We start from the raw sequence: 24359 nt of genomic DNA, 5'->3' as shown, positions 1-24359 counted from the left end.
TGTACCAGGAGATTATGTGCTTGTCTACACTCTCAAGCAATAAACAAAGAAATTAGAAAAGCGAGTAACCATTTGTGATTCATTCTATATCACCGAGTGGGGCCATTAAGATTGATACATTGGATGGACAAGAAATGCCAAATTGGATTAGTGGGTGCATGCTAAAAAGATATCACTTTCCACTCACTGAGGACATGATAGAAAGGGCACATGCCGCTTGAAACAGAAAAGAGAAGCAAAATCTTGAGATTCAACAGGCACAAGAAGAAGCTTGAGAGCAGGCAGCAAAGAGAAAACAAAGAAAAGAGCAATTTGAGACACATAAAATTGTGCGCATTCATCAGATTATAAGCATTGAGGAAGATGAGAAAAATGTGGACCCATATATTTTTGCAAAACTAGGAGCCAACATGTTACCTATTCATGCATTGGTCGACTACAGTGCACATTTGAATACAATTAATTGAGATATGTACCAAAACATTCCAGATTTGGTACTAGAACTATTGAAAAGAACATTTCCAGGATTCAATGGGACTATCAATATTGCTACACGTTATGTGGAACTCATGATACATGTCAATGGATACGCATGTCCCCATAATTTCTTTGTACTACCACCAACTACCCCTGATAATCAGCTAATACTTGGTACACCATGGCAACACAGATACAAATCATATATACAATGGTCCAAGCTCCCTTTACTACAAGTCATGACTGACCCATCACCTGTTTTGGAAACACAAAAACCTAACACCAAGCGAGTCTCGAAAACCACCCAAACAATTCAAAACAAAAAAACAAAGCAAATGTGGATACCAAAACAAACAAGTGCTTAGATTAAGCCAAAGAAATCCAAACCCCCCTCTACACATTACATTTGGATACCTAAAGGAACCCCCAAATTTAGGAAACTTCACGTGGATTCCCAAAGGTCGACTATAAGGTTGCCTACACAATTTCCAAGCCCACAAACACATAGATACACAAGACTTTCTCCATAACTTCTGCAACTCAGAATGTCAGGCGGCCTACACAAATTCCAAACCCACAAACACTTAGATACACAAGACTGTGGATATAGAAGCCCAAGGCCAGGCCGCAATCAACAAAATAGTAGTGAATTCCAAAGCAGCAAGAATTGATGAAAGCCACAAACCACCAAGATGTTTTGCAACCACCACAATACTCTTCTAAGTCAACACCCACTACAAAGGTATGGCAACCTAAACCTCAACAACAAATCTAGACAGCAACAAGATGCAACTTTTTGACCATTCATCAAGGAGCTAGTGAGATACAACGCTTACTACATGGTATATGTTCATTAACAACCGAACAAGTGAACCTTGCCATCGAATTCCCTTAAGCAAATTTCTTAAAATTGAGTATGCATATATAGGGCCCCTTACATTGATTGAGTATGCATAGGTAGGGCCTCTTACACTACCTTGCATAATGAACTGTTTTAATGGCCATACATAACATAACCCTACTGATGACACACTTTCATCCAAGAGTACTCCGACTAGGAGGGGGGGAGGCATTATGAATGCAAACCTAGAAATCAAAGAGAGAAGGGCATTGTTTTATTGACTTTTGTGTAATAATTTGCGTTTGATTTCTTGTTTTTGACACAATTTTTGATTTTTTTTCCCTAGAAGATGAAGAGATTTAAGAGTAAGGGACAAATGCCAAAACTGAGCCCTTAGGTGTGTGTAAATATGTATATAATAACACTTTTTTATAAAATTAATAATAAAAATTGGTACAATTCGTCGAGCAATTTCAAAAAAGGACTTTTTTTTAGAGTCAACTTTCTCTATTATCTAGCTATTTTTTAGAATTTTTAAGTCAATGTTGATATTTTTTCCTATTTTTTGTTATTTTTCTTGATTTTCTAAGCAATAAATGCCAAAAAAAGCAAGAAAGTTATTGAAAAAATCAAATACAGGCACATGAACTCCATGAAGAGACAAAGATTTTCAAAAGACAATTCGAGCAAGAATGACCAAGATATGGCCAAATTTGGATAAGTTGCAAAAATTGCTTTTAAGCCAAAAAGGCTTAATTTGGCTAAATGGACGGATTCATACAATGTCTGATTTTAACGGTGGTCATCGAACACATGAGGGGACTAACTACGAGGTTTAGACAAAAACTAACTTGAGAGACCAGGGTATGTATAGTCTAGCCCCAATAAAAGTCTCATTTTCTGCTTGTGAGTTTTTATGTGTGTATGTGTGTGTGGATAAGAGAGAGAGAGAGAGAGAGAGAGAGAGAGCTACTTTGGAGTGGATTTTCTCACGAGTCCCACATTTCCCACGCTTCGAGCTTCGACATCAGACATGAGAGGTATGTTCCCTACCTGATACACTGTCATTTGACGCCAATGCATGTCAAAACCAATAGATAGAATACCCGAGAAGGGCTAGGCAAGCTCACAGACAAAAATGATTCTTGCATCGGGTCAGAGCACCTACTGATGACAAAATTCTAGGGGTGGGTCACCCTTGAGCCTACTAACATGCCCCTAACCTCTAACTTTTGTTTGGGAACAATGGAAATCCGGTGCAAGAAAATAATTAAATTTTTCCCAGGATGTTAGAATGATGCCAATTTTGACCAGTGGCTTCAAAACACCAAAGAATGAATTTGTGTGAAGGAGCTTTAGTAGTGGCAGTGTTCAAGAGGGTACAACATTAAAAAAACTCTCATAGCTCAAGAAACGGTCATTTCTATGTAAACCAGTAAAAGGGGGTCAGAATGAGGAAAGATCTTACATAGAGCTTCTAAAGACCACTCCAACCAAGACGACAATGGCACATTGTGCCACACAAGGGTGGTGATTGGTTATCAGAGTCAAAGGGTTCTTTCAGTAGACACAATGGCCCTATGCTCAATGTGACTACATGATTAATGAAGTGGCACCTTAGAAATGTTTCAAAAGGATGTATAACTATGTTTGAATCAATGCATGTTTAAAATGTTTGTTTTAATGCTAAATAGGGAAAATATCACAATTTTTTTCTCATATCTCTGCATTACTGAGTAAGTAAAGCTATGTAAGTGTCATCTACATCCAATCTAGGGTAAAAACTAGCTCTACAAAGAAACCCCGAGAAAAGGGAGTCCATGCATTCCACATGATGGAATTTCCACGAAATCAGAGCCTAAAACTAGTCCCACGCTAGTTTAAGTAGTCCAAATTAAAGTGTAAGTACAAGAGGCTAACCAAGTATCACTTCATTTAGAAGTCAAATGTGAAAGTCGAGGGGAATATCATGATTTTTCCACCTGTAGAGCTAGTATACATCAAAAGTTGGTTTTGAAGCTACCCAAGTGATACACTAAGCCATCAAACCCTACCCAAAAGGTTTGACACCCTTTGGAGCTATACACCTCATCCCCATCAATTTTCTACTTGGTCAAAGGATTGAAACTGACTTATACCTTTCCCAATAGATCAATTTCATGGATAGGTAACCTCTAAACACCAAGAGAAATGAGCCTACCAAGTTTGACAGAGTTCAGAGGCCAAATGTGGCAAAAGGAAATAAAATCGTAATTTTTCTCCACAGAATGTACCCAGCAACCCAAAAAGGATTTGACCTTAAAAAAATGTTGGTATGATCCCATAAATCATCCCTATGTGGCCAAAGTAGGAAAAAGTCACATCTACATCACATAGGATGCTAAGAGCCTCAAATAGATGCCAAAAATCTTGACCACAACAAAACCCCCCACCCAAATCTTATCATACCAATTCCAGAGCCTAAAATTATTGTATTCATCAAGCCCATGCTTTCATAATTCCAGAAAACTCTCTTGATCATAATTCTGAGAAAAAAACACGATTTTTTCTTTGTTTTGCATGAAAATATAAATTTGTCAAGTGTTGAGATCCTGCGTGGTTTATACATGTATTTTGCACAAGGTTATCCACTAACAAGCTTATTAGATGCCTGGAAAGGGAAAATCCCTCACTTTTGGCTCTAACCGATCTTTGAAATGCCACAATTGTTCACAAGAGCTATGAAGTCTAATGCCAAGGGCAACAAGAAGAAATGGAGTAGCAAAAAGAGGCTGGAACAATTCCAGATTTCACCATCCTCAAGGACTCTCTGAAGGAAGCATCCACATATATTGGAAAAGAAAGACTCGAGCTTAAAGGAGCCATGGTTTACAAAGCAGTCTATAGAGATGCTGAGAGCAACATAGCTATATTGCCTACGATACCTTGAGAGGCTTATAATCTGGCAATGAAACTGCCTAGAGAAGAAGCACTAGAAAAGATGGATCTTCTGAACTGCTTCCAGCTACCTCCATGCGAGATTGACATTTAGAGAGCTCATGAGCTCTAAAATAGCGTTATGGAGGAGGGTATAAGTGATATTTCAACACTAAACAATGACAATCTCCAAGTGAAGGTCACATTTACCTTGATTGCTCTTCGAAGCATTATAGTTATAACAGAGGTGCCACAATGAAAGAGAAGAAAGAAATGGGATTAAAAGTCTTCACAAAAAAGGGTGCAACTGCAACATTTGCCAACATGAAATGTCAAGAAGTAGAGTTGTCCCACCAGCATGTTCATGCAATTTTCCACATCAATGACAAAAGACCAGGTCGCTACACCACACTAAACCACGCGATAGCTACAGATTATACATGGGCCTACCAACAAAGCACACCGGTAAGCATTGAAAGCATTGGTAGCTGCATTACAAGCCAAGATCGATAGTCGGTAGTCGGAGTGTACTACACGGACAATCATGATGACGATGACCAAGGCAAGCAAGGAGATACACAGAGAGAGCCTAATGCTCAACAGGGACAACAATGAACACATTAAACAAATTCATATTCGAAAGTGATAAATATTTCATCTTATAAAGGTCAAGATAAAGGGAAACAACAGGCTACCCTTCTTGAAGAAAGTACAACTCAAGAGACGAGAGAAGAGGCTAGCAATGAGCTTGAAACCCCAGAAAAAAAAGTACACCGCTTAACAAAATAGGTCATAGATGAAATGAAAGAAAATATTACAAGTACAAAGGAAGAGAATTGGAATAAGTCACTGGAATAATGGGAGATCAGAATCCTCCATTTTGTCAATCTGCAATTTTTCCTCAAACCAGCAACAATCAATGAGGATTGGTACACTGGTTCACTCCCTCTTTCTCTAATAAGATATCTGAATGTTTGAACAAGAAATGCTAGAAGCTCAACCAAATGAGCAACAACCAAAGTGGAGAATGGCATGGCTTGAGAAGCATCGGGGGTGGAGGATTCATATGATGAGGGTGTCCACTTCCCTTGAAAAATATGTTAACTTTTTGCCCAGTGCCCTGTGTGCGGACATGGATTTAGCAAGCATGAAGCACTACCAAAACGACAGCACAACTGGTTGAATTACCCGACACTTCTAGGGCCCAAAGATAAAGAAAGATTAGATGAGAAATACATGCTCAACACTTTTACAACAACAGTCAAGTAGTATGAAAGACTTCCTGATTTGCCTTGTCAGATGCTAAGGCAAATCTGCAAAATGATGGTTTTATGAATGAATTCTTGATTCGTCTTGTTAGATGCTAAGGAAAATCCGCAAAATGATGTTTGCGTGCATCACAATGTATCATAAACCTTGGATTTTAAAAACTCCATGGTTATTATTTTTGGAAGGAAACAAGGGTTTAGTCTACGATCTCAGTAAGCAGCCAGATGAGAAAATAATACATAGCTTCTTTGCACATCTCCTGTTCATGCCATCCTACTTCATGACCAATTTTGAAGAAGCTTCTTATACAAGATTTTTCACGTTGAACACCCCTCTCTTTGGTCCAGAAGTCAACTACATCCGGCAAGGTTTGTAAGTTATCAGGCAATGGAACTTCACCAAACAGACATAATGAAACCCTTTGCCCCGCAAGACAGAGAGCTAGCAAGAGAGTATCAAGAAGGATTACAAGAGCAAGCAAAGTGATACTCTTAAAGGCGATCCTTCATTCACCAACAGCCTTGATTTTGACTCATGTCGAGGACGACATAAAATAAGGGGGGGGAGGGGGAGTGTTGGAAGATTCCAATGACAATGAAGACCAAGTGCATACCACTCGGCCCGGGGGGGGTTCACTATGTATAAATTGCATATATCATGTGCATTTAAAGGTTATTTCTAAAAATCCTTATCTGTGAATTTTTGACAAATAGATACACCCTTTTCCTATTCAATCTGTTTAAAAAAAATTCAATTCCATTTTATGGTGCCCTTCTGTATGTAAAATTGTGAGAAAAAATAAAATTTAATAACCCCTTCTGCTGCACTCACATGATAGTCACATAAATATCAAATGACCCCCACGCACCTACCCCAATCCCCTCCCCCCCCCCCCCCCCCCCCCCCAAGGCATACCACAAGCAATCTCATCACTTTTGTAATCCCAATTTATTGTAATATTGTTTCCAAAACCCGTATTTGCTATCATGACATAATTTTGAAGCCTGAGATATAAGTTCTACTATGATGCAAAAAAATCCAGCCTTTGTATCATAGATCATAAAACCAGGAGCCAGGGTATAAAAGGCACTTTTGTAAATTTTTTGACATCAGTGTTATTATGAAATGAATGAGCAGATAAGGTTCTTCTGTACGTCATGTGTTATCTTCTCTCTAATGTGAATTCATTTCTTTGCACTACACTGCACGGTTGTCGCATCAATATTTTGAGGGCACCATTGTGTTTGTCTCATCAAGCTCTACGTGTGGATACCTACATTGCAAGCACTTTACAAGAATCAAGAAATGACTTCTATGACCTTTCAAGGAGTCTTACCATAGCCCGAGCTAGATTTTTCGCGCAAACTAAAACCCGAGCAAAGATTGGGTACTAGTGTCAAAGAAGTCAACCCATCTCGGGCTCTCAAACCATCGCATCAACAATAGTTGAGTACCCAAAAACTTTCCAAAAGAGAATGGAGCAACTGCTCTAGGTTGAGCTCCAACTTGGAACTAGGGGACTATGCTCCATACTTGTCCCACAAAGATTTCCACCTTCGGTGGTAGTTGTATCCTTTACAAGTTGAAGGGGATTAAAGCCATAGTCATTGAAAAGCAATCCATCAAGCCATTCAAGATTGACAAGGTTGCCACCTCCCCTCATCCCAAAAAGCCATGACATCTTTTCGGAGGACCAGGCAGAGAGACCTTCTTGGAGATCATGCAAATAAGGCAAAAGCCATTGGAAGGGGTGAAGGAGAGTGAGGGGCAGGACTTCAAGGACAAGGATGCTGATGAAGAGGACGATTGTAGGGTAACCATTGCAAAGAAGAGATGGGGATGAAGAGCTTGCTGCAATGGCCACCATAGCTCTACACAAAAACAAGCTTGCCAACTACCTTTCCTCACTCTTTCACATGCGAGAAAACTCCTCTCTCTCTCTCTCTCTCTCTCTCTCTCTCTCTCTCTCTCTCTCTCTCTCTCTCTCTCTCTCTCTCTCTCTCTCTCTCTCTCTGCACTTGAACTCACACAAACATTTGTGTGTGTGTGTGTGTGTGTGTGTGTGTGTGTGTGTGTGTGTGTGTGTGTGTGTGTGTGTGTGTGTGTGTGTGTGACCCTCTCATTATGATGCTTAAAAGTAATGAAAACACCCTCACTGCTATGTGATTTTTGATGTATATTTTTTTGTCGTGTTTTGCTCGGTTTAGGGATTGCTCGAGAAAACTCGCTTGGAGTTTGAGATTCCTATCTTCCAAGTGACATATCTCACTATCTGAGTGTTGTACTAAGATTCTATCAATTATATAAGATTTGAAACTTATCAAACCCTAGTAGGCAAGTCTCAAATCTGAAAAGATGACCTCCATCTAGTGTGCTTGAGAAATTTGTGTTTTTCTCTTGGGTTTGATTACGAGTCTCAGGAAGTTGTCTATTGAGTTTGGAGTCAATTGGAGTTGATTTGCTTATAGATTTGCATGTGGTTGTGTGAGAGGATTAGTTGATAAAATCCAAGATTCCGGTAGATAGAATGCACTTTGAGCATCAAAGTGGAGTGTACCATGTTTAGATGAGAGATTAACCTCTTGGCGTGCCTCCATGCCCTAGGCAAGTCACTTGCTTTTTCCCATAATTGACATTTTAGTCTTGGTTCCGATATGGTCACCCAGACAAAGATCCTAACGCTTTGAAAAATTCTACTGTCAGTCTATCCCACCTTGAGGGTACTTTTCCTTCCCCATTTTTTTCAAGTCAACCCAACATTCATCAGTTGATAGGAGCCTTTCCAAGGCTTGAACTTCTCTTGGAAACATGATTCTCTTTAAATTGCTAAGCAACATTGTTCTCGCCCACTTCACCATTGAAAGTAGACTTCTAGTTGGCTTGTAATTTGGATAGGGTGGTTGAGCATAAGCTTGACCATATCATTCTTGTCTCGGACAACATCCCCCATATCTTTTGTGATTTTTTCAATTATGTCCCTTCTTCTTTTGACCTTTAGATCTCTGTAAAAGTGAGATTAGTTTGGTAGTCTTAGGTTTGAAGGGCAAGGGCTCTAGCCACCAATCTGGTCTTTTAAATCTCTTTGAATTTCTTATCAACAAGCACAACATTTACTTCAAGCCACCTCCTATGGTCCTCCTCTAAAGCATTGCTAATTTTTTTTTATTTTCTTTTGAGAGCTCTCCTACTTACTCTTGCATTTATGGGTTTATGGCTTTCTTTATTTACCTTAGGCATTGTGTATTTAATTTTCAAGCTACACAGTATAGTGCTGCTAACTTAGACAGGAACCTAAAGAGCAGGTTCTTGAAAAGATTCTCCCTCACGCCAAGTTTTTTCTTTTTCCCTTCTCAATAACACTCTTCCTCCTTAGCCCTTGTAATTCTTAGCTTAATGAGGAAATGGTCCAACATACTCTAGGTGGTATATATACACTCCGCTCCAAAAAAGGTGAAAGCCACTTTGCTCGGTGAGAGAGGTAGCACCTATCCAAACAAGAGGCTATGTTGACATACTGGAGGCTAGTGTATGTTAAACTAGGAGATTTACCTCATGAGAAATGATGCATAACTTAGTTATTGTCCATTTGTCACACAGACCTCTCCATTTAGTTTTCTTAGATCCTACCAATAGGTTGGACAAGCCCATCTTGTCATTTCTATCCTATGATGCACCAATCTCCTTCCATAGACATATGTCTGATATCAACCTACATTGTCTTGTCCCTTAGCATTGTAGGGGTTGTATATGTTAAGCATAGTGAGAGAGTAAATTCTTCCCACTTAATTCTCACCCCCATAACTCTCTCTGAGGAATGCTTCAACACTACTAGCGGTTCTAGATCCCTATCTGCAATGGTTGGTAGTCCACTAAAACCAAGTGGACCCTCCTTGTAGAACACTTGCCTTTTTTGTACAAGCAATGTTCTTGGATCACAATGGAAAGGGGGAAAGGGATACACACATGGAGAAAAACTATTACCTCTCTATAACCCAGGATATACACAGCACCCCAATCCACTAGATTTCACCTTCAAACACAACCCAATTTCCAAGAAAACAACCCTTTGCACACAACTTGACACATAGGTGCGCGCACACACGCTCACACACACACACACTCATTTCAACATTGCAAACAAGCCCAATCATTCTGCACTACTTAAATCATAGCCTTCCAACGCACAACACCTCTCTCTATCCCTCTTTGCACAACTCGATCTCGGGTGGGCACACCTGCCAACACACGCCCAAAAACGCACGCACACAAGAAAAGAAGAGAAGGGGGAAAGAGGAATCAACACAAATACATGCCAATCATGGCTTCAATATGCTCAAAACAACACCATATACCACGTTGCTCCAAGCCGACACACACGTCGACGAGCTCAACATCACAAACCCTGGTAGCCCTCCTGGCTCCCCATAAACTCCATGGCTCAGCAGCCTCCAATGGCCTCCCCGCACAACTGCGGAAAAAAAGCCCTTCACAAATCAAGGAAATCCTTCTTATAGGAGATGTCAGCACAAAAAAAGAAAAATTTTCCTTTCTCTGCTGGTGCAGTCCACTTCAACCCATTTTAGCACTCGAATTGCATTTCACCGACATGCCCTATATTTGGTATATTTTGCATGTTGTCAACCCCTCGGCAAGCTTTCTTGCATGTGAACCACCCTTAGACCCGCCAACCAAGCACATTCCTCTTTCTCTCTCACTCTGCATGTGAAATACCTCTTAGGCCTGCCTTGGTGTTGTCACGGCGCCGTGACAAGGCCTAGGGGAACCCCCTCTCTCCAACTAAAAAGTGTTGGCCCTTTGTGAGCGTGGGAACAATCCCCCACAACAGGCCACATCATCACTACATCACATATCCTCCATCGATCTTCGAGTGGGAACGCACCACCCAACGTCGTTGAACAGCACCACCTAAAATCGGCCACATCCACCACCCAACGTCGTTGAACAGCACCATGAGAGCAGCGCTTACTCATATTGCCATAGAGAGGGAGCTCGTCAAGATCCCACTCTCCAAATTACACTCCAAATGCGCTCACACTCCGCCCTAAATACCATTTTCCTCTGCTACCGAACCTTGCATATGGGTCTTACCCCTATGCCACGTGGCATCCCTGCAAGCCTTGGACCTCCAAGGCCTCCACAAAATTCTCTAAAAAATTCCAAAAAAAAACTTTTGTTTTGCCCCATTTGACCACCTGCCATTTGATGCTCATTTCTCCAATCACCAATATGTAAAGCATGGCTCAAAGTCGACATCCTAGTCTACAAGTGAGCTTCACAACGTAGAGAGGGGACGAGCAAAGATTCATTTGAGCTAAGCTGAGTTGCTACGGTCTTAGCGGGGCTGAGATGATTTGGGCATGCAAATAAATGTCAAGTACTGGGAAAGTAGGTGAAGACAATTATCCCGCATGACAACTGCCCACCGTTTCGTTCTCCACCCTCTCTTGCCACCTCTATACCATGTGCACAACCCTCACTAACCTAAACAACTCTTTGGTCTGCTACATTAGGCCCCGAATTTAGTACGCAAATACCATTCAACTTTATCTTTGTGGCCTCAATAAACATGCTTTGATACCATATGAATACCCAGAAGGGTGTCCTCTATCCCAAAACGGAGACATTGTTATTATTATATTGTGTGTGTGAGAGAGAGAGATACACGGAGAAGGAGAGAGAGAAAGAGAGAGAGAGAGAGAGAGAGAGAGAGAGAGAGAGAGAGAGATGCACAGAGATAGGGTGTAGAAGGTTATGATTGATTGATTTCAGTTACATAGGGGTGCTTTAAATCAAATGCATGAACGTTTGATCTGAAGGAGTGCTCATGTCTTTTGATATCACGAGGCATGAGGCTAGATTAATTTATTTATTCCAGCAGTTGAGACAAAATAGGTGGCGCCAGCTCTTGTTTGCTCACACTTGTGAAGGCCACCATTAATTTAGGGGTGAAGGCCACTTTCTGCACCCGATCAAGAGGTGTGGCAGCCAATGTGGGGGGTGGTTCAACCACCCACCAGAACAATGGCTGCTTGCAAGTGCACGACTACCCTATGGGAATTGCAATTTGCAGTGAAGTTTCGCTCAGAGGCCTTTTGGAAATCCTATGGGAAGGTGCTCTTGCTTGCCTCAACTGAGTGGAGCTGGCATTTGAATGCAAGCAGCAAACCCAAGGTTTTTTTCCAATTGAATTCATGTCCACATCGTTTGCTCTATCATAGCCAGTCACCGCCGATAGAGACAAATGGCATCGGTGCCTATGAGAGTACGTCCACTTGGTTGGGCAGCCCTTTATTTCTGAGTGGACCTTGTCATGGGCTAGGTTTTTCACAGGTTTATGGGAAGGTGATCTAAGGTTGACGGGCTAGAAAATTTAAAGCTAAGAAGAATGAAGAGACCCGATGAGAGACGGAGCAATGGGTAGACACAAAGCGAGATGGGAGATAAACATTGAGAGATGAAGGAGCATTGCTTTTGAGATACCATCACAATGTGATAACTCAAGCATGTATAGTATGGAACAACAATTTGATGGGTCTTAGCTGTTCTGCAAACACTCCCTTGGGAGAAAAGGATTTTCTTGATTTTCTTGATACTGTTACTCCACGAGTCTAGCTGGCATCGAGTGCAACATAGCCTAGAAACTCGTCAAAAAAGCAAACGGTATTAAATCTATCGATCTTGAGTCAATATTAGAATTCAAGTGTAAGAGTTGATATTCCTACCTGCATAGTGTTCTTTTCCATGGTCAACTGGGTGTTGGCCAATAGCCTCATGTTTTCAAGATGTCTACAATGGGCCCTGGATGTGGGGTGGACTTGGTTAATTATATGCGTCTTGGAGGAAACATGCGAGCTATGTGGGTGCATTTTGAGCATGTGCATCGAGTGAAAGGATGGCCAATTATGTCAGCCCATGTTTATGATCCTTACATTTGAGAGCTTTTAACTTTGGCTATATTTAAGTTTACAATGGAGAATAGACATGCTCAAATCGAGTTTTGGAATATGCTTAGCAAGATATTCATTCACTTGGTAGGTTCCTGAGTGGCCTTATAACTTGTTGGAAGTTAAATCTAACCTTTTTTGGTGTTTTTGACTCATTTATAATTAAGTACTTTATATGTACTTGTGTGACTTGGGATTTTGTTAGGGCCTCAACATGTAATTTTAGACGTACGACCCTTTTGTGTTGAGGTGCTGGTTGAATCCAGCATGCCGTGATTATTTTCTTCAATATACGTTGCACTCGTATCAATTTGTCAAGGGTGCTGCTCATATTTGCTCGAAACTTGGCTTCGCTCGTTTTATTTTATTGTTGATTGGAAAGCCTTAGCCTAGCTTGCCTTAGGGGAGACTTTGCTTTGTAAACAAACATAGAAAATTCCCTCTAGGGTAGATTCAAAGAAATTTTTTGAAATATGTAGCATTTTTTGCAATTTAACTCTATTTTCTTAAATTTTCCAAGCGGATTTTCTCCTTCTCCCTCTCCCTTCAACCGATTGTTTTGATTTTTCAGCCGGCTCAAGGCTAAGGTGAGGTACACTTTTCTCGAACACTGTCTGTAAATGCATAAAGATGGAATACATATACAAACAGGCTCAAGGCTAAGTTGAGGCTAAGCTAAAGATGTTTTGATTTTTTAACCGGTTCAAGGCTAAGCTGAGGCACACTTTTCCCAAACGCTGTCTGTAAATGCATAAAGATGGAATACATATACAAAACACCATGGGAAGAAGGCCCTTGGTGGCATTGTCACAACAGAACAAGAACATGATGAAAGGAATGGTTTTTTGAAACAAAACGACAAGGTCGAAAAAAATCAAGTACGCGGTATAGTCACACTTTGGTCTATAGAAATTTAAGGAGTTGCCAAAAATAGTATCTTGCAAGTTTAATGCATGGTATTTTGAAAAATCTAATAGAATTTACTGGCGTTTTGGAAAACTTAAGCAAACTAGTCTTGCTTGGTGGGCCTTGCTATATGAAATCTATAGAATATAGCAGGACATATGCAAATTGACATTTAACATCTAGCATTGAAGGGAACAAGAGCATGACTAATTTGGAATCAATTATTAATATTATAGGGATGATTACAATTGAGATTATAAGGTTGTACTACTATTTCTACGGATGAATGTTTTTTCTAGTATACATGCTACATGTAGATTCTTGCAAATGGAAAGCATTTCAAAAAGAAATTTATTATTGAATGGTTGGTGGCGCAGAATGTCGGTTCGCGTTTTTGAAGGTGAATATCGAGTGTGTTTTGTCTTTCTTCTTTTGTAGTTATTTGTATTTTACCTTTCTTCTTTTGTAGTCATTCCCGTTCAATAAATGAGAACAGTGCTACATGTAACTTCACCTTCTGTGTTCTATGTTATGGCATCGACAATGCATATTGCACCATTTGCTGCACCGCTTGTCAAGTCGATGTTTTCAGTGATCATGCAGTGCATGTCAATTGCGATCAAATCCAGCTCATTGAACTTAGCATCTAGGATCCATTGTTGAAGGACATTTATGTTACCCATGTTTGTCTTCATTTCAACTTTCGTAGTGTCAGCTTGATTGTACAACTTATTCAAGGCAAGGTTGTTATAGTATTGGACGTCTTATTTGTGAGTACAGATTATCGTAGTAGAGTTGTTGATGGAGTCATGTACATGCGCTTCATCTATAATACATGCACCCAAGATACAATTGATCTCATCTAGGACTAGTTTTTTTCAAGAATAATGATCAAGAACTGAAGAAATTCAAGGTTCGTTGCGTGTCTTACAAAGCATGACATCTTGTACAAATTTACATGTAGCCAGTGGACCAAGCTTGTGATATGGCATGTGTTACAAAGCTCCCGTGTGTAATTACAAACTGAGGGTAGTTGGGCAAGATCACCGAGCAAGAGAACACATTTAATGTTGAAGGGATCTACCAATGTACGGCTTGTTACGTTGACATAAGGTCAAAAGTCTTTTGGGTTAACATGGATAGCTCGTCTCTATAATTATAATATCTACCTCTTTTTGAAGGAGTATGAGCGGAAGTGCGACGCGAGAGAGAGTGTGCGAGAAGAAGAGCACGACGATATGGTGAACTCGCTCTATTGTAATGTGTAGAGCATAGTGAGTTCTTATTAGGTTTTTACAAAAGAATATGTGTACATACCTGGCGGCCCGCCCACTTACCTGGGCGACCACATTGGGCTTTATACCCCAACAACCTCCCACTTATAGTCCAATGTGGTACTTTAAGTGTGAGAGAAGCTACTATACAAGCTAATATACAATAGATGTAGAGAAGTGATGTACTACCCTACACCTAACTGCCTGCAAAAATGCGCAAAGCTCTCTGAGGGAAGTCCTTTTGTAAGTAGATCAGCAGGATTTTCTGTGGTGTGAACTTTGACAAGCTGAAGTTGCTTATCCTCGAGCATTTCCCTGATGAAATGATACTTCACATCCACATGCTTTGTCTTTGAGTGATAAACTGGATTGCGAGCCAATTGTATAGCACTTTGACTATAACAATATAACACAGGCATCTCTTCTTTGATTCCCAAATCTGTTACTAGTCGATTAAGCCAAATTGATTCTTTGCATACCTCTGATGCTACAACATATTCAACCTCTGTAGTAGACTGAGTAACACAATCTTGTAATCTAGAACGCCATGATACTGCTCCACCAGCCAATGTAAAGACATACCCTGACGTAGACCTTCGGCTGTCTAAGTCACCTGCATAATCTGAGTCTGTAAAACCCTTTACACTTAGCTCCTGACTCCCATAGCATATACGCATACTCTTTGTAGCTTTCAGGTATCTCAATATTCCTTTCACTGCCTCCCAATGTTTCTTGCCTGGGTTTGACATGTATCGACTTACTACTCCCACTGCAAATGCAATGTCTGGGCGAGTAGCAATCATTGCATACATCAAATTACCCACTGCAGATGCATATGGAATCTGATCCATTTCAGCCTGTTCTTCCTCAGACACAGGACAATCTTGTTTGCTAAGTTTCACATATGGTGGCAATGGAACACTCAGTTCCTTTCCCTTCTCGATATTGAAACGTTGCAAGACCTTGTCAATATACTCTGTTTGAGATAACCAAATCAACTTCTTTGATCTGTCTCTCTCAATGCGCATACCAAGTATATGACTTGCCTCACCCATGTCTTTCATGTCAAATGATTTTTCCATCTCCATCTTTGACTTCAAAGCTGAAATTTCTTCCAAGTGCTTGCCAGCAATCAACATGTCATCCACATACAAAATAAGGATCAGCCAACTACCATCCTTAGCCTTCTTTGTATATAGACAGTGATCGAACTCACTACGTTTGTAGCCTTGAGAAAGCATAAACTTGTGGAATTTATGGTACCATGCCCTCGGTGATTGTTTTAAGCCATAAAGACTCTTTAACAACTGGCATACCCAATCTTCCTTGCCTTTCTCAACAAACCCTTCTGGCTGCTGCATGTAAATTTCCACATCTAAATCACCATGCAAGAACGCTGTCTTGACATCCATTTGGTGCAACACCAAATCTAATATGGCAACCAATGCAAGAAAGCATCTCAATGTAGTCATTTTGACCACCGGAGAGAAGACTTCATCAAAGTCAATGCCTTGTTCTTGATTAAAGCCCTTGGCAACAAGCCTTGCTTTGTACTTTGGCTGACTATCATGAGCGGTGATCTTATACCTGTAAACCTATTTACAGGCTAGAGCCTTTTTGCCCCGTGGTAATTTAACTAGCTTCCATGTCTGGTTTTTATGCAGAGCTGTCATCTCTGACTGCATGGCCAATTGCCAATTCCCGGAGTCCTTCATTTGCACTGCTTCCTTGTAACATGAAGGCTCATTGCAATCAGTCAACATGACATAGTTCATAGATGGAACAAACCTATAAGGAGGTCGCGTGACACGTCCAGATCTACGCACAATAGGTGGCTCAGGCTCAGCCACAACCTGTGGTTCCGCTCTATCCTGTCCTTGATCCTCTTGAGCCCTGACATTTTGTCTTGCACGTGCAGGTCCATCTTCTTGGAAGACAACTCTTCTAATCTCCTCAACCCTCTCTGGTTTAGAATGATATTTGGATTCATTAAAGTGAACATCATTGCTGCGGACAACCTTTCTGGATTCGGGATCCCAAAGTCTGTACCCCATCTCACCAGAATTACCATAGCCTAGAAAGATGCACTTTCTACTCTTTGGCTCAAGTTTGTTCCTAAATTCCTTTGGAACGTGAGTATATGCCTCACAGCCAAAGACTCTGAGATGCTTGTATGAGGGCATTTTGCCTGACCATACCATCTCTAGCACTGAATCCTTCTGCAAAACCTTGCTAGGAGATCTATTTACAAGATGAACAGCTATTGATACAGCTTCAGCCCAAAACCCATTTGGCAGCTGTGCATTAGACAACATACTTCTGACCTTCCCTTGTATGATCCTATTCATCCTCTCAGCAACACCATTTTGAGAAGGATTGTAAGGAGCAGTAAGTTCACGTTTTATACCTTTTGACTCACAAAAGTCCTGAAAGGCCTTTGAAACATACTCTCCACCATTGTCAGTGCGTAAGCATTTAAGCTTCTTGCCACTCTGATTCTCCACAAGTTTCACAAACGTTTTGAAAACACTAAACGCTTCATCCTTGTGCTTGAGAAAGTAAACCCATACTTTCCTCGAGTAATCATCTATAAATGTCATAAAGTAAGAAGCTCCCCCTAGAGATAGGTTAGGCATAGGTCCACACAAATCACTATGAACAAGTGCCAACTGTGTATCTCTTCTACTGCTTCTATGCTTATGTGGCTGCTGTGTTTGCTTACCATACAGACAATGTTCATAGAATTCAAAATCATTAAATGAAAAGCTAGGCAAATAACCAGAACGAGACAAGATTTCCATTCCCTTCTTGGACATATGTCCTAACCGGCTATGCCACAAAGAAACGTTCGGCTGCTTGGTTACATTGATTACTGTTTTAGAGACATTTGATACATAAATCATGTAAAGTCCTCCAGACTTTACTCCATGTGCTACTGTCATAGAACCCTTGGATATCTTCCACATGTTCTGTCCAAAAGTGGTGACGTAGCCAGCATCATCAAGTAAACCTGTGCTGATCAAGCTCTTTGTAATTGCGGGAACATGTCTCACATTCTTCAGCGTGAAAGAAGAGCCATTCTGAAACTTCAATTGAACATCTCCAACACCTAAGATCTCACATGTCTGCCCATTGCCTAGCCGAACATGATCTTTAGTGGTCACATAAGAAGTAAACCACTCCTTGTTTGGAGACACATGAAGTGATGCCCCTGAGTCTATAATCCAGTCACTCAGTGCATTTCCATCAGATGTTGTAAGAAGAGCTCAATCCATTGTATTCTTCAAGAAGTAGATGTCTCCTGACACTAGACTGTCATCCTCTGCAACAGTGTTTGTCACATTTATTTCTTGAATCTTCACCGAGGACTTGTTCTTCTCACCATGGTCTTCAGCTTTCTCTTTGCCTTTTTCTGCTTTCCATTCTCTGCAGTCTCTTTTCATGTGACCCTTCTTGCCACAATGGTAGCATTCTATGTCACTCTTGCCTTTAGCACTGCGGGACTTGCTACGAGACTGATTCCTCTTTCCACCTTTGTACTTTTCTTTGGTCCTTCCCCTAACAACTAAGGCTGTTCCTTTGCCTTTGTCCTTTGTCTTTCTATTGGTTTCTTCAGTAAGTAGACTTCCTTCTACACTTGCTATGTTCAAACCATCTGGAGGTGCAGAATTACTCAAAGCTGTGCGAAAAGTGTCCCAACTTTCCGGCAATGTGATCAACAGGAACATAGCTCTAACAGGTTCATCAAACTTGACACCTTGAGCTGACAACTGACTATAGATTGTGTTGAATTCATTCAGATGATTGGACATAGGTGTCCCTTCTTTCATCTTCAAGTCAACAAGCTTCTTAAGCCAGTATACCTGTGAAGCTACACTCTGCTTCTCATAAAGATCACTCAGCTTTAACCATGCTTGATAAGCCGACATCTCGTCTGCTACATTGAAGTAAACGCTTTCTGGCAAAGTCAGCATAATGGTAGAAAGTGCCAATTCATCCATTTCGCTCCATTCATCTTCGTCCATATCTTCTGGTTTTATCCCCTTGAGCTTTATAGGTTTTATCTGCTTCTTTTGTACCAACACGTGCCAAATCTGCTGCTTCCACAATGGGAAATTGGTTCCATCCAACTTCTTGATATTGTAAAGAGCAATGTCCTGTGATCCAGCCATAGCTACGCTTCACAGTAGTTTACTTTCCTGGGAAAAATTCGGCAGAGTTTCCCCTGTAAACTGACCTCTGAACCAATATCAACTTGTCAAATGAACCAAGAAAGCTTCAGATTCTGCATAAATTTCGGCAGAGTCTCCTTTGTAAAATGGCTCTGGTGTACTCAAAAACAGACCAAAAAACGGCTCAAAAACACTGACTCTCTGACACTGTAAGCTGTGGGTAAACCTGTCCTGCACCTGTCCTGTCTCTGACTGTCCTGTCACTGTCCTGTAAGCGTAGACTGCGACAATGCCTCAACGGCAGTAAAGCAAAGATGCAATCCCAACTGTCTAACTCACAGTCAATACATCCTAGCTGCCTATCTAAGGGTGCTCGAGGGATCGCTCCAAGACCTGTATCACCGAAAGCATCTCAACATTCGAGAATCCCCCAGCTCAATAAAACCTCACTCGACCCTCAACAAAGGCTGCAGTAAATCTGACAGTACATAGACTTCCCACAAAGTCATACATCCACAAATTTCGCACTGTATGCTGTAACCGCTGCGGCGGTTGTTTGCTGCGTGACTCACAGCCAGCAAACCCTCAACAGACATACATCATCTCTGACAATACATCCCATGTGGAAGTACCTGCAATGTCAGGATGAAATCTAGAATATCAAAAAGCAAACACAAGCTACCTGATGAACTAGTGGATGTCGCCTACTGACTGTGTGTAGATGCGCCCGTGTCGTATGTGACACGCCTCCAAGAACTGTGAGCCGTCCTTCGATGTGTAGACAGCCACAAATCAACACTCTGGGAGTGTCGATATCCTCAGCACCTGCAGTCGTAGGCCGAAAACCCCAAATTTGCAGAGTCGGATCTGCACCCGTCGAGACCACGTAGTCGAAAATGGCCTGCACAGAAATTTGTCGAAGCCGAACGGTAACCGAGATGACCTCAGAATGAAATTCTGAGCACACCAAGCCCTACGGGCTTGCCCACTAGATTTGGGGCCGTGTCTTTGCCTGTCAAATTTCACTCCAATCTGAGCTGGTGACTCTAGCCTCCTGCAGTGCTGCCCCGAGCCTCGATCTGAGCTCTGATAACAGTTGAAGGAGTACGAGCGGAAGTGCGACGCGAGAGAGAGTGTGCGAGAAGAAGAGCACGACGATATGGTGAACTCGCTCTACTGTAATGTGTAGAGCATAGTGAGTTCTTATTAGGTTTTTACAAAAGAATATGTGTACATACCTGGCGGCCCGCCCACTTACCTGGGCGACCACATTGGGCTTTATACCCCAACACTTTTATATCCAAATATCGCTCATCGGTCTCATAAACAGAGAGGGGATATTGTTGAGTCATGATTGGTATCTTGAAGTGGTATTGGGCTGTAGAATGCATTAATGCTGCTATGTCTTGTTGCTGCCACTCCGATGCCAAAGCGCCCAACAATAATACAAAAGTGAGGGCAGCAGAAGTGTCTATTTCATTTGTCTATCGACCTCATTTTTTGCTATATATGTGAGGTATGCCACTATGTAGTAGGACCGTATTTCTAGATTGTGAGCAAAGATGTCACATGGCATGCTCCAATCTTTATACAATGCAGTAATTTCAAACCACGACCTAACATATGGATGATAAGCTAGTTTCAAGTTGGCTGCAGTTTGCTCCCTAGCTTATTGACGCTTGGACTATAATCTTTTAGGTCTTGAGAACTTCATAGTGACACCTAGTACGAGAGAAACGAGGACATATATAGTATGGCATCAATTATTTGGACACCTAGCATGGTATCAATTATTTAGAGCTAAAGTAAAGATGCACAAGGAAAACTCACTACTACGATAAACCACTTGCATTCACTACTTGTGTATTCACTATTGTAATACATCATATGCATTGGCTAGCAACCGTATGCAAAGAGTTTTGTGTGTAACTAACATATGCAGATGTTGATCGACATCGAGTGTATAGTTCTAAAGACGAGATCCAAATAAACTGAAGCAAAGGAAGTAATGTGAAAATTTATAAAACAAGCAAATAGATTTAAAGCATGAATGAACTGCAACAATAAATGAGGTGCTTTATTGACCTACAATGTTGTACTGTTACTTTTTGATTGTCCAATCTACAGGCTGATATTTGAGCCAAGCTACAAAAAAACAATGTAAATAGTTAAACATTTCATCCTGCAATGAAACATCACAGACTGAAAGTGTAAAGTATATATTGCACGTCATACAGAGGTGCCATACAAAAGTATGGTGGAGAGATGGCACTGTGGTCTCTCCAAAAAATTATAAGAAACAGAAGCCGTGCCCTACCCTGTAGCGTTTATGTGTTGCACCAAGCAAACGCATGCGCATGAAAATATGGATGCAGATTATGGACCTTGCAGTGTTGTCAAGCTGGAGTCGCGCTTATGCAATTTGAACATGAAGTGTTGTGAATATATGTCCTCCCTGCCATACAAAAAACACGAAGATGTAACTTTATGTTCTATGTCCTCTTATCAATATTACTCTCTCTCTCTCTCTCTCTCTCTCTCTCTCTCTCTCTCGTAAGCAGCTTTGGTCAGCAATTATGTCTTCTTGCCTCCTTGTTGAATTATCCGCATTATGTATTGTGCTTCCTAACTACACATGATAATGGGCTTCTTGAGGTTGGTGTCCCCATAGCGGAAGGCACTATATTCAGTCTGTTCATCAATAACCTAAGCGCACATCTGGCAAACTACTATTACGTGATGCTCATGGACATTAGTACGGGTGGTGTTCCGCTCGATACCATTCACCCTCAAACTAGAGCCAAAAAGTGGCGGGGATATTGTCATATGTAGCGGTTATGAAGTCCATACTACCTTGCATTCAGCTACCTACTAGGCATTGTGGCAAGCTATGAACAACTAGAACTTGTAAATGCCCCACGTTATACTTCTCAACACATTAACCTGCAGTTCAAGGAAACACGATGTCGAATTTTTCAGTCCATTTGACGTATGTTATTTTCAAGGGGTTTTAATCAGGGTCTCAATCAAGTAGAAATTCTTTTCAGCACCGCCCAAAGGTGAGGGTGTAATGAGTGTGTTTTTGTGGCCATAGAGACGGTATACTCAAGCTCCTCACCAACAATTCTAAAAGATATATTGATGCCTTTGACAACGATCTCACTTTCAAGAGCAATAGATTTTCTTTCTGCATTGAGCGTCTACTTCTGAACGCGCGTGAGTCCCGTGCTTTGAGCAGTATATGAGCACAAAACAACTTTAGATCCATCAATTTTGGACCTCCAATAACCACTTTCCGCGTGCAAAGGGCGCAACGGTCATCCATTAGAAACTAATATCTCTAGTCAAAAGATGCAACTCGAAGGCTGTCAAGGTGTGATCCCCCCAAAAGATGCAGAATCCAGTGCTTACAATAGAGGTACTCGTAGTTCTATTAATGATGCAATTGAGGTGGTGATATGAAGCCTACAAGAAATCTAGCCCTTTTTAACATACAAATAGATTCCATATGTTCAATCCAATCGACGTCACCGCCACCACCCCATGCGGCCAATTCTCCTTCTCAAGCCCTGGCGGCCTCCAATCCGCAGCACCCTAGCCAACCCCTCTATCCAGACAACCCTCCTCGAACTTTTGTCGATGTAATGGATCTTATATGCTAAGCCAATAAGAGATGCAAAGAAAGATGACTCATATCTACAAGAAATCGAGATAAGATGCAGTATCATGAGGAATGTATTTACATAAGAGGGCGCTTGGCACCCAGCATATATGATATATTGAGTGTATAACTAATTTTTGAATCTTGAGGTTACAAAATGCATTCAACAGTAGAAAAATTTTGTCCCTCTTGATGTTGAAATTGGTTTCGCACTCAAACAATATATTAACAACAGCGTACCCTATGCTATGGAATGTTAAGTCGATGTTGGCAATAATTGCACTTAGCCTGTTTGGCATACAACAACTGCTGTATGGAAATTCTACCTCCACGATCGCGTGCTGCAAAAAAGACCTTTGAGAAGATGTGAAAAGACTTTCACTGCCCGCCATGGAGTAGCTTTCCTCCAAGGGAAAATGAGGGTTTATGTTGGCTACAATACCAAACTATTGTCTGCCATCTGTAGCCATTTGAACTTGATCCGATAGCTCCTGCGTACATGGACCTTGCTCATAGGATCCGCCACCAAATCGTGGTTTTTGGCAAGAAGGGAGCTCCGAAGCAGTAACTGATGTGCATTCAAATCCACACCACCAGCATTGCCTGCTTCGTATGCAACTACTGAAGAGCAACACTGCAGTATAGTGTTGTTGCTAATCTCAACTGTACCCGTATTCGTTGCCGCCTGCACACAGTTTAGCAAGAGAATCTCTTTATAGGCCGCAATATTGATCATATTGTCTGTAAAGTTTTTGCTATCCCACCCAGTTGTTGAATGGCCAGCAGCAAACTGCTAGTGAAGGCTAATAGGTGCTGACATATTGGTATGCCTCCAGAAATGCCATTACTCCGTAGTCCGTGTTCTTCGGATTCTCCAACATCAAATCTCTTTGTGTGAAAAAAAGAATTAGTTTTCACTTCTGCTCTTTGACTATTCTTTTGATCCTGGTTGGCAGCTTAGGCACCTGCATGATTGACTGACTTCTGCTGCAATGTTGTTGTATCTCCTTGGAGCTATGCACATTAACCAACTTCCGCGGACACCATATTTTGCGGTGAATTGTTCATGAGAGATGTTTCTGTTTGTCTACAAATCGTTCCGAAATGCTTGCCTCATCAAATTTTCAAATAGGCTAACAGAGCTGGACGAGGAGTGCAACTGAACCCAACGGCTCATCAGACCATGACTTGCACAAGTGGCAATATTCCCCAATGCCTTTCCCTCAACATTGAGCTATCAATCTCCTCACACACTCTGCTAAAAGCACAAGCAACTAGCACTGAAGCCGCTAGCTTAATTACTTGAGGACAACCATCATAAGCTTTGGTGTGATCGATCTTGCTAACCTTTTCTGCCCTCATGTCCACTTCAACATTTACTCTTTCCATTTCTTCGCCCTCTGCCGTCTGCATCACCAACAGCCTCGTAGCATCAGCAGAAAAATGTGTTGAATAGGCTTACGAAGGCAATGAGTTTTGGTGATCCGACTCCAAATTAGGCTAGTTGATCATCGATTGAAATTTGATATCTTCTGTTTCAGTAGCACTAGAACAGACCTCTGCCATGGGTTGACTACACGAAATATCTCATCTTTGAGAGTGCTCATCACGTCGGCAAGCATCCAAAGTACCCTCCAGCTTGATTATCTACGAAATGTAACCAAGGTTTGAAAGGTCTCTAGTACTCCTTTCCGGTTCTACCCAACTTGCTACTGCACGGGTAAATTCCATGGAAAAGAATTGGTGTGAATCTTGAGAATTAGGCATGGGGACCTCCTGAATATCATTTCCATGAACATTGAAGGATGGCCAAGGGCACAGAGTTGTTGAATCTGCATGAGCTACACTTGCGAGTGCCATAATGCTGGCCATAACTAG

General features: G+C 41.3%; 1 pseudogene; it reads right to left on the bottom strand.

Annotated features, from left to right (window-relative positions):
• Positions 1 to 6868: 6868 nt before the first annotated feature.
• On the bottom strand, positions 6869 to 7370 carry LOC147463515 (chlorophyll a-b binding protein CP24 10A, chloroplastic-like; annotated as a pseudogene).
• Positions 7371 to 24359: the final 16989 nt, after the last annotated feature.

Source organism: Adiantum capillus-veneris, chromosome 2 (assembly GCF_014529385.1).
Source record: "Adiantum capillus-veneris isolate H3 chromosome 2, ASM1452938v2, whole genome shotgun sequence".
NCBI lineage: Eukaryota > Viridiplantae > Streptophyta > Polypodiopsida > Polypodiales > Pteridaceae > Adiantum > Adiantum capillus-veneris.
The sequence above is the reverse complement of the archived record's forward strand: the minus strand, read 5'-3'. Positions and strand labels throughout refer to the sequence as shown.